This window comes from Papaver somniferum, chromosome 3 (genome assembly GCF_003573695.1).
Source record: "Papaver somniferum cultivar HN1 chromosome 3, ASM357369v1, whole genome shotgun sequence".
Taxonomy (NCBI): domain Eukaryota; kingdom Viridiplantae; phylum Streptophyta; class Magnoliopsida; order Ranunculales; family Papaveraceae; genus Papaver; species Papaver somniferum.
In genome coordinates this window covers 179,525,710-179,534,428 of record NC_039360.1, presented here as the reverse complement: position 1 = coordinate 179,534,428, position 8,719 = coordinate 179,525,710, and the positions used below count along the sequence as shown (strand labels likewise).

The window sequence follows — 8,719 nt, the reverse complement described above, 5'->3', positions numbered from 1 at the left end:
GATTGCGGATTGAATTGAGAAATAGAGATATAACTCTTTGATATACTTTTCTTAAGATTGAGCCTGACTGTCTAGTTGATCCCCTTGAAAGTATATTGGAGTTAGTCCATACAGATTGTTAAGCAAAATATTGGGTGTGGTTGTTAGACCCCCGCCTTTTCAGTATGGATACCAGGTATCCGTACCAAAAATTCGTTGTCGAACCATAGATATGCCACTAGTGGAAAATGCAAAAAAAGGTCTGCCAGAAACACACTTAAAAGTTAAAACCTCCAAAAAAGACTGTTTCGGGGAGCCTAAGATTGTAGTCTTATTTCTCAAAACGACTGCTTTTGAGATTCTTTGATTTTTCAAATTACGACTACTTCGAACAGCCTTTAAGGAGCTGGTGGAAGCAGACGTCTCATTAATTTATAATACCAAAAAAAAAAAGAAGATTTGGTTCAACTGAATCTCTAGTTCACGTAACCATAATGCTTCTCCATAGTTCCAGTTCTTGTCAGGTGGTGCCTTTGAAGAAAAAGAATCTGCAACGCTTGAAATAGGAAGCTACTGCACTTGGTTTCATGTTAGAAACTAATAGGTCAATTAGCTTGCTATTGCATTTTCAGATCCCTGAGAGCACAAAACAAGTCATAAATATCCAGCGAAGATTAACAAAGAGACAACTAGATGCAAACTAATAAAGATTACACAATGACTTGCAGTGACTAACAATGAAATAACTAATAATGTAAATAAGCTATAGTAATGACTGCAAAATAGTGTGAATATCTCATCCGCTGCAACTAATGTATGAACTGCAAAATAGTTCATTATCTCAGCAAGCATCAACCCTTTCCAGATAATAATAACCAAGCTTTCATTACCAAACAAGTTGAGGCAGGCACCACATGTCACAACAACAAACAAAATTGAAATTCGAATTGATGACCGAAATTTATTTAAAAGAAGCTTGATATCTTTAACAGCACCATTACCTTTCAGAAGTCAGCATGATTGAGAGTGTGATGAGCAAGAGAGCCATTCTGCGATGAAAAGAAGACAATCTATGAGAGTCGAGTACCAGGAGAAAAAAAAATGTGTAGAACGACCTATGGCAGACAAGTAAGAGCACAAGCTGAGAAAAAAAAAGTTGGCTTTCGAAAGAGTTACCTCATATTGGTTAACGCTTAACTTAATGAATAAAATTATTAAAATGAACCGTAACCCCAACTTAGTAATAAAATTATTAGTGGTGTTATCTTCCCATCCCTTCTTCATCTCCGACCTGAAAATAAAACATTTAAAATGATCAAAACAATTAAAATAATGAGTGCAGTAAAACCAGCAAAACAACCTTAGGGTATGCAAGTTGTACTAGACAAAAAAAGATGCAAACCAATAATGATTTCATTCAAAAGCGGCAAAATGACCTTAGGGTAGCTTCCAGGATCATGCGTATCTTCCTAGTATATTGCCTAGACCATTGGGCATAAAAACAACAACCATTCTTTTAATCATCATTTCAGCAATCTCACTACAACCAAATTCACAAACAAAATTATGATTAGCAATTGTAGCATGACATTAATAGTATGAATAGCGTAGTCTTCTCGCTAATCTGCAAGTATGAGACAGAAGTGAATTCAGAGATGCACATAATATAGCCAATAAGCATGATAAGGATAATTAAATCTTATAATAATAAGTGGGTCTCTCATACAGTCATACTATATCAAAAATGTTTTCATACTCTCAGATTTCTACTCGCAATTTATATAGTTCAAAATTTTACCCGCAAAACTTCACCATTTATGCCTTCATTAGCTAACTAACTAGCTCAACTGAGAAGGAAAGTTCTGCCGACGACAAAATGTATATCAAACCTTTTAAGAGGCAACTACACTTGAACATTGAACAACATGACATCAACAACCATTTTTCTAAGACGAGGGTCAAATATGCCTTTTTACCCATTTTTCCTTCTTTCATGATTTCTATCGAGCACCTCACGAGCATAAAAATTGTAGTGGTAAACCAGGGCAGCAATGACTGAAAATCGAACAAACCAAAACCATCAAAAAATTAATAAATTCTCAAAAAATGATACTACCATCTACATTTATTTAAAAAAACGATAGTACCATTTACATGATATGTACACTAAAAATTAAACTTACAAGTATAGAAATAAGAACCTAACCTCATGATCTTCGACATTCTCCCCATTCTCAGTATCCATGGGCGCCTTAGGCTTGTGAACACCATATCTTCATAAATAATAGAAGGTTGGCCAAACACTATACATATTAGTGATGTTAGAACTTTAACATGGCACAATGGGGAACACACAGAACAAGATACCTTCAGAATATCCTATCATAAAACAGGCGTTGATGTACAAGAATCTACAATATCTATTCATGCCCATCACCACCATCTGCCTCTCCTAGTCCACCACAACAGCAAAACCTCCCACCATAGACACACAAAAAAAACACTCTTATAACATGATCTTCCTCCCTCAAAACCTACCCACCAACACCAAATCCTCCACAATGTCCTAATACAATAAAAAAAGCGATCAATACATTTGAGATAAAAATTAGTAAATCCTACAATACAAACTTATAATGTAGGATTGTGATCAGTGAAAACATTATATTCAATCAGAATTCTCAAGAACCCAAAGATCAAGTTAGAACATACCCTTTCCCTTTACCAGAACTGAATGTGAAGGACATATAAACTAAGTCATACCACTCCTCTCCAATATATCTTCCACAGACAATAAGCTGGGGCTCCTCCCCTGTCCAATATAGAAACCAGCATCCCATTCCAAACCCCTGAAAATTAAACCAAGATTCTTCAACTCAATAAACAAACAAAATAAGAATCTGAAACCCTAATTTTACTTGTTGATGCTAAATAAAATGAAACAACAAATTCATCAAAACAAAATCAAATTCGGCAAACATTATCAATTAATCAGGAGATAAAAATCTGACCTAGATATGCTCAGCACACAATTTCTCGAGCAACTATTCTTGTCCCATTTTCTCCATAGCCATGTCCACACCGATATGCTTCAGCGGCAAAATTAACAAAATCAATGAAGTATAAATTACAGTTACAAAAAAAAAAAAAGAAATTAGAAAAATTAGGGTTTTGATTTTCTGTCTCTTACTCTGCAATTAGTTGTTGGTAGATGTAATTCTGAGAATTACCCAAAAAAAAATGATATCCAACACCAGTTAGGGTGTTCCTTTTGTGTAATTAATCAATTGACGACCTTGAATAGATCTGAAATTGAACGATTATTGGGGTTTTCCAATTGGTAAAAAGTTTGGGCTTCTAAAGAGATGAGAGACCATGAGGAGATGAAGTAAAGAGGTTATCTAACGATGATGAACATAGCTCAGAAGATGTGATTTTTCATTTTGGAGGTGAAACTATTTCAGTTATCTTGTGGTTTTATGGAGGAGATAAAGTAGATGAAGAAAATGGTTAAATTTCTTTTGATGATTCTTCTGTTTCACCATTATTGTTGAAGAGGGGGAGATGAAGATGGAGAGAGTTAGTGTTTGCCGTCTGTAACAAAAGAAAAGAGAGGAAGATAAATTTAGGATAAGCGAGAGAGAGAAGCGATAGAAACGAGGCAGGTTTGTTCATAAAATACTTTCATGTATCCAGATTTACAGTAGTTTTATATCTCTTTAATAATGAATATGAAACAATCCCTGAAAATGCGGGGATACAACAACCACACCCAACAATTAGTTTGACAATCTGAGCGGATTTACTCCAATACACTATCTAGAGAATCAACTAGACAGTCAGACTCAATTTAGATTAAAGTATATTAAATAGTTTAATATCTCTAACTCTTAATTCAATCCGCAATCAGCAAATAGAAATATGCGAGCCTGATTGAATATAAGAGGAATTACTTGAACGATACCAAAAACCAATGTTCAAGTGTCAATCAATGTAAATCAACAGCCAAAGGTTTGATATTCTAATTGATTGATCTTAAAGCACAACCTGTGATATTTCAATTATATAAAAAAATATAATCCGAAAAAGAAATAACACAGACACCAGAATTTTGTTAACGAGGAAACCGCAAATGTAGAAAAACCCCGGGACCTAGTCCAGATTGAACACCACACTGTATTAAGTTGCTACAGACACTAACCTACTACCAATTAACTTCGGACTGGACTACAGTTGAACCCTAATCAATCTCACATTGATTCAAGGCACAGTTGCGCTCCTTACGTCTCTGATCCCAGCAGGATACAACATACTTGATTCCCTTAGCTGATCTCACCCACAACTAAGAGTTGCTACGACCCATATTCGAAGACTTGATAGACAAATCCGTGTCACACAGAAAAGTCTATAAGATTAAATAAATCTGTCTCCCACAGAAATACCCAAGAGTTTTTGTTCCGTCTTTTGATAAATCAAGGTGAACATGAACCAATTGATAAACCAGACTTATATTCCCGAAGAACATCCTAGTATTATCAATCACCTCACAATAAACTTAATCGACTAGCGAAACAAGTTATTGCGGAATCACAGACGATGAGACAAAGTTTGTTTGTGATTACTTTTCTTTCCTATCGGAGATATAAAATCTCGAGCCAATTATTTCAATTGCACTCAACACGATAGAAACAGAAGAATCAGATCACACAACTACAAAGATAATAGTTGGGTCTTGCTTCACAATTCCAATGAAGTCTTCAAGTCATAAATCGACGGGGTCTCAAGAAGAAACCTAAGGTTAAAGGAGAATCGACTCTAGTTATGCAACTAGTAACCAACAGGAGGTGTGGAGATTACCTTTCCCAGTTGCTAGAGTTATCCTTTATATAGTTTTCAAATCAGGATTTGCAATCCAAGTTACCTTGGTAACAAAGCATTCAATATTCACTGTTAGATGAAAAACCTGATTCAACCAAGCTAATATCTTTCAACCGTTAGATCGAACTTAGCTTGTTACACACAAATGAAATGTATCCTCATTTAGGTTTATGTAACCGTACCTAAACGTGTACACCAGGTTGGTTCACAAATAGTTAACCGAGGTTAGCCATATGATTACTCTCATATCAACCTTATTCATCTTAACCATAACTAGTTCAAATGACTCAAATGAAACTAGTTAAGAGTTGTTCAATTGTTTAGAAAACACAATTGAAATCAAATCGGTTTGATTCACTTGAATCAATCATGAACATTATAGCCACGATTTGCAAAGATTGCATTCCTTATGATTTAAATGTTTATGTTCATGGACTTGAACGATTTGACAAAGTAACCAGCTTAAGTATGCGTACGGGTATGCATACTTAAGCAACCAGTTTTGAGTTTGTGAAGTTTCCAAACTCAGCAGAAATTTTCGGTTCAAAAACTTCCGCCAGTATGCGTACGGGTACGCATACTTAAGGTGACTGGTTTGTGAGTTTTGCCAAAACCAAACTCAGCAGAAATTCTCGGTTTGAGAACTTCCGCCAGTATGCGTACGGGTACACATACTTAACCTGTCTCCTTCACCAATTCTGTATACACACATATGCATACTCTTGGCTTCCGGTTTATGGACTTATACACTAATGTGCGAACACACTATATATGCTCATATCCAAAGATGGTTACATCATCAACTCTTTATTTCAATCATTGAAACATTCTTCTATAATGTTAATAGTCGTTTTCACACACTATCAACATCAAAGCAATTTTCAAGATATTGAAATAATCATTATTGAAACCTTCCAAGTCTTACACCAAATGATTGTATCACACAAACCATGTAAGATGTTACTCGACAATTTTTTCATGATATAAGATGAACTTGGTCGAAGCGAAATCTCACCAACACATATTTCGAGAAATATGTAAGCAAGATATACTCAGCTCGAAATCTCAAATGTGTATAAAGAAAACTATATCATAACACGACTTATGTCTCAATATGGGAGATAGTAGAAATAGACTTTCCAAGTGATAGATAAGTTCAAGTCTCCACATACCTTTTGTCTAAGAAGTTCCACAAGCTCCCTTTAGTAGTTCTTCGTCTTCAAGAGATGAACGTCGAGAGATTTAAGCTCAACTACACTGTCTATGTCCTAGTCCGAGACATCTACAAATAGGCTAGAAATCAAGACTTATAGTTTTGATCACTAACATTGACAAACATGCTTGAGATAGCAACGCATGCGAGTTTGACCGAGCAATGCTCTAACAATCTCCCCCTTTGTCAATTTTAGTGACAAAACTATTAATACATATGGATTACAAGAAAGATAAAAAAAATAAGCTTCTTATCCACATGCTTTATCTCCTTGGCATCTTCAACGTGACTCGAAATCTTCGTCACTTCCCAGTACTCCATGATCCTAAAGGTTGTAAATTCAGCATCACAGTTGTTGAAGATCCGTAGCTATAACAATGAGAAAACAAAATATTCTCGATCATTGTTATACAATGTCATAGTATTATTACACAGCATCAAAGTTCAATTGTATCACAACTTTGACAATAACACTATGGTGATATGCATCACTCCCCCTTAGTCAATACATATCTCAACATGAAAACCACTCCCCCTTACATAATGATCCGTAAACCATATGTATTTGTAGTGTGAACTACACATTAATTCTCCCCCTTTTTGTCAACAAAATTGGCAAAGGTACGAAAATTAGTGGGATCCTAATGAAATTTCCACGGAGATACATCATGACCAAAAGGTGTATTAACATACCAACAAATTTAGATGCAATCATAAAGCCGAAGCTAAATGCATTCATCAAGGAGTTAATGAAGATACAAGATAACCCCTAAAAATTCCACAGCCGCATTCCCCACAAAGATTTGGCAATTAAGCACAAGTTCAAAATGACTCTCCCCCATAAAATGTCATTCCCGAAAGAACAACAAAGACGACCTTACTTTCACAAGAAAAGAAAGATTTATTTTGGACAAACAAATCACATGAAAACATGAATTTGTATCCACAAAATTCAATTGAAATAACCACAAGGAAACCCATAGTTAGTTCAATCAAACAATAACAACAAAATTAACCACAAGAGAACCCATGATTAATTTAATTGGAATACTCAACCAAATTAATCAAAAAAATGATCAATTTAATTGGTCATGCTCGACATAAGCGAACTTACGTAGCAACAACTAAATAACCAAAAGAGAATGATTAATTTAGTTGATCATGTTCGACATAGGGAACCTCACGGAGCATCAACTAAGTTAATCATAAAAAATTAATCAACTCAGTCGATTGTGCTTAACCTAAGAAACCTTATGGAACAACACAGTATATGCACAAAGATTGTGGATCGGAGATCGATCAAATACTGCGGAATAGACAAGGATTCATTCTATTTTGCATCACTATTTGCACAATGACATATAATAGACTTAATCCTTGTAAACAAAAGTTTTATCATTTCTTCCATCAAAAACATGACATAAAAGGCTTTAACTTTTGTAATGCCAGAAGTTCATTCTATCTTCCATCAATACATTCATATCGACATAATAGAGATAACTTTTGAACAAGTATGGGACTGTCACAGGTTCACGGACGTAAACAACAAATCCCATAACAATTTGCAATATATAAAATCATAAAGATTAAAATTGCAAAAATCATCTTCCAAAAAATACTTTAGAATTTAAATAAAAATAATGAATATGAAAATCGTTGGACATAGCTATGTGTACTCACAATAATGGCTATTCCAAACCCTACTTATTCTTCTAAGAACACAAAAAGAAGATTTACTAGACAAAATTAAAAACAACTCTAAACCAAAGAGCAATCACAAGCAATAATCAGAGTTCCGAAACGAGATCTTCACTGGTTCCAAGATCTTCAAGCTTGTGACCGACAGACTTGACAGCATCTTCAGACACGGTATTGAGATGATCCTTAAGATGTGTCTTCATTAGAGTGAGTTCGATATTGACCTTTATCAATTCGGTTCTCAACCCATCTAGCTCTTTTAGAATGTTGACCAGGGAAATCTTTGCATCGTTAAACTTTTCAATAAAGTTTTGGACAACTTCATTAGAAATCTCTTCATCATCCTCAACATCTGAGAAGTTTCCAGGAGATTGAGGGGACGTGTCATCAATTTCTACCAGAGTCCCTTTCTCCTCTTCTTTGAGATTCAAACCCTTATCAAGAAATCCTCTTGGAAAACTACCAAAACCAGATGGAGAAGCTATTCTTGATGAAGACGCATCCTGGGTATGCGTGCTTTTCAAAACATGGTTTGGTATATAAAGGGATCCACATGAACCCAGAAGTCCCAAAGTCAGTTCGTGACATCAACAAGGATACCCGTACGAACCCGAATATGTCGCATTAAACAACTCAAAAGGAGAGGTACTCAATATATGCAATTGTTTGCTAAAAAGTTTGCCTATGTGAGGGAACTCACAGATCTTAACTCAAAAAATTGTATTTATATCGGACAATTTTTAGAGTGAGAGAAGCAACTTTGTCCTAGCAACAATATTTTAAGATTATAAATACAACAACACACAAATACTTAAGCAGAATTGTTTGACAATGATTATCCAGCTAAGAGCGATAAGAAAGTAGCATAGACAATCAGAGAACCAATTTTTTCCATCAGTATACCTGAATACATCTCACTATGTCAGGATTTTTAAAGAGAGTGAGGTTTCA

The 8,719-nt window shown here is 35.0% G+C and overlaps 1 long non-coding RNA gene across 6 annotated transcripts; it reads right to left on the bottom strand.

Moving 5' to 3' along the window:
* Window positions 1-263: 263 nt before the first annotated feature.
* LOC113358175 lies at window positions 264-3,658 on the bottom strand. 6 transcript variants are annotated; one of them, XR_003364242.1, is made up of 9 exons: window positions 3,170-3,658; window positions 2,991-3,068; window positions 2,692-2,828; window positions 2,186-2,545; window positions 1,778-2,034; window positions 1,416-1,519; window positions 1,156-1,270; window positions 981-1,028; window positions 264-615 (listed from the first exon to the last, which is right to left on the bottom strand). It is a non-coding gene; the product is annotated as an uncharacterized LOC113358175 (long non-coding RNA). The 6 variants fall into 6 exon arrangements; XR_003364243.1 differs by having other exon boundaries at window positions 1,956-2,034; XR_003364246.1 differs by having other exon boundaries at window positions 1,416-2,034; window positions 2,186-2,282; window positions 2,347-2,545.
* Between the last annotated feature and the right edge of the window lie 5,061 nt (window positions 3,659-8,719).